Genomic DNA, 3,151 nt, shown 5'->3' with positions numbered 1-3,151 from the left:
AGTAGTAGTAGTAGTAGAGAGAGAGAGAGAGAGAGAGAGAGAGAGAGAGAGAGACTAACCTCGTTAGTGAGAGAGTAGAGTTAGTTTGAGATTTAAATTGGATGACCAGTCAAACAGGTAACAGGTCATCATTAATCTAGTTGGACCAATCATAAGTAACCATGTGGTTAAGGTATCCATACCTTAAGGCACACAAGTATTTGCCAAGTTGAAATTCCAGAATCTCTTGTTCCTTGGCCTCTTCGAGTTCGTTGGTTGAATTGCTTATACCAAATCTCTCAAATGAATTTCAAGGCTACTCATATTTTTCGTGAAGGGAATAAGATAGCTGATGCTCTGGCAAATCAAGGTACGTCATGCTCTGAATTGATGTGATGGGATGAGCCTCCACCTTTCATATTATTGTCTTATAATAACGATGTTAGAGGTATGCTTCAATTTCGTTTCAGCTAGTCTGTCATTTGTTTTAGGAGGTTTTGGTTTTGATCCCCCTCCTTTGTTTCTTTTTTCTTTTATTAATAAAATAGAGTGATAGGCCTATCCTCGATCATTCAACCAAAAAAAGATAAATAAAAAAATAAATAAATAAATTCCAGAAGGATTAAATTTGTTTCGATGCTTTGATCAACTTGAAAAAACAAACAAGGGAGATGAGAGAAGAAAGAGCAATCAGATGAGAAAGTAGAAAAGAAGGAGAAGGTAGAAGGAATTTCGCAACGACGTTAGTAAGACAACTGCATTAACTGGGTATTTAAGAGCAATTGATGAGGTGCATTGATGTTGGCCTTTAGATTTGCAATGGACGACTTAGATTAAAAGCCAAGGAAGCCAGTGAGAGAATTCAGCTAAGGCGATGATCGTTATCCCTTTTTTTTTTTTTTTAATTTTATTTTATCTTTCACTTGGTGTGTCATTTCCGGTTTTTGCTTTAACCGATAAAACTTGGATCTTGGGTGTCTTTTATATTTTTTGTCAATTTTTCTTGTTCTAGAATGTGTAATGTTATTAATTAGTGAGTAGCTGAGAAGGTTCTGTTATGTAACACTATACTCTGTACAATGAACATTGTGTTGTGGCATTGATGAATCAGAATGTCGTCAAAAACCAAATTAAATCACTGCAACACATTCCAAGTCCTTATTCACCCCACAAAAAGACTTTACCTTAATTTGCTTACTAAACTACTCTAGCCAAAAAAAGACTTTCATTTCCAAAACTACTCTAGCCACATCAGTTTTCCTTGTTTGAGTTTTGTCATCTGAGAATGGCTAAAGAGGAAACTGTACATGCTATTGGGATTGATTTGGGAACTACAAATTCATGTGTCGCAGTATGGGAAACTGATCATGTCGAAATAATAGCAAACGATCAGGGAATGAGGATTACCCCATCTGTTGTTGCCTTCAGGGGTAGTCAGAAGTTAGTTGGTGATGCAGCCATTTACCAACTCAAAAGAAATCCTGCCAATTCTGTCTTTGGTAAGATCAAATTCTCACGGTTGTTTCTTTGATCGGTTATAGACTTATAGCTCACTTGATTATGCTGCGGAAGTTTATCTCTATTATGTCATATTAAGATAAATTAGTTCTTATAAAGATTTCATGTTCAGAAGATCCTCAGTTGCAAAATTAGACCAAAAATATATACTGGGGGTCATCATCTTTCATTTTGGAATTATGTCACTTTGGAGTAAGTTTAACATATATCGTTTCATGGAGTAGAGATTACATCAGGAAAGGAAATTGAATGATTGCCATTTCATAGGTGATCATGTTTATTTTGTATACACAACAGTCTTCTCAGTTCTCACTCTGCTCAGCATTTTTGTTTGTAATGTATGTAATTTATCTTTGTATAGGTGAAAACTATATTGTCTAAACTGTTAAATGGCGTAAATGACTTTTCTTTTCTTAATTTGTGTAAAATACGATGGTTTTTGTATATCGTTAACTGGCATTACAACTAAGTAGTAATGTCATAGCAGAGTGGGAGACAAGTACTACAAGAATTCGGATAAATCAATATGGGCATATTTCACATTACCAATACCAAGCATCAAGCCATAAATCACATTACTGTTGGTAACAAAGTTATGTATATTGTACTTATATTCTCCGGGTTCCACTTGTGTGCCTTAAGGTATGGATACCCAACCAATTTTGACTTGCTATAGCAGGTTAAAGCAAACTAGCACCGTTAACTCTCCGTTAAGTCTCTCTATATGTACAGTTTTTATTAGAAATATCTACCACTCAGATGAGTAAAATCACACAGAAGTAGACTTTTTGGAAATCAAAATGATTCTTGAGACTGTTTACAACTATCATAAGAAATATCTACTACTGTCATGAAAAATATCACAGAAAATGTTGCAAGTCGAAAGACACATTTAACATAAGACACATCTACTGTTTTCATTAGAAAAGTAGACTTTCTACAAATCAAAATTGTTCATGAGATTGAATCAAGTAAAATTTGCAACTCTACATTTAACATAAGATACATCTACTGTTTTTATTACAAATCTCTACCACTAACATAAGCGAAATCAAAGAAAAGTAAACTTTCTAGAAATCAAAATTGTGATTGAGATTGAACCAACCAAAGTAAAAGATGCAAAATCTACATTTAACATAAGACACAACTACTTTTTTTATAAGAAATGTCTACCATTAACATAAGAGAAATCAAAGAAAATTAGACTTTTTGGAAATCTAAATTGTTTTTGAGATTGAAAAAAAACCAAGGTAAAAGATGAAAAGTCTACATTTAACATAAGACACAACTACTTTCTTCATAAGAAATGGCTACCATTAACATAAGAGAAACCAAACAAAAGTAGACTTTCTGGAAATCTAAATTGTTCCTGAGATTGAAGCAAACCAAGGTAAAAGACGCAAAGTCTACATTTAACATAAAACACAACTACTTTTTTCAAGAGAAATGACTACCATTAACATAAAAGAAATCAAAGAAAAGTATACTTTCTGGAAATCTAAATTGTTCTTAAGATTGAAGCAACCCAAGGTAAAAGAAGCGAAGTCTACCTTTAACATAAAACACAACTACATTTTTAATAAGAAATGGCTACCATTAACATAAGAGAAATCAAAGAAAAGTAGACTTTCTAGAAATCTAAATTGTTCTTGAG

The sequence above is a fragment of the Fragaria vesca genome, linkage group LG3, assembly GCF_000184155.1.
Source record: "Fragaria vesca subsp. vesca linkage group LG3, FraVesHawaii_1.0, whole genome shotgun sequence".
NCBI lineage: Eukaryota > Viridiplantae > Streptophyta > Magnoliopsida > Rosales > Rosaceae > Fragaria > Fragaria vesca.
Note: the sequence above shows the minus strand (reverse complement) of the source record.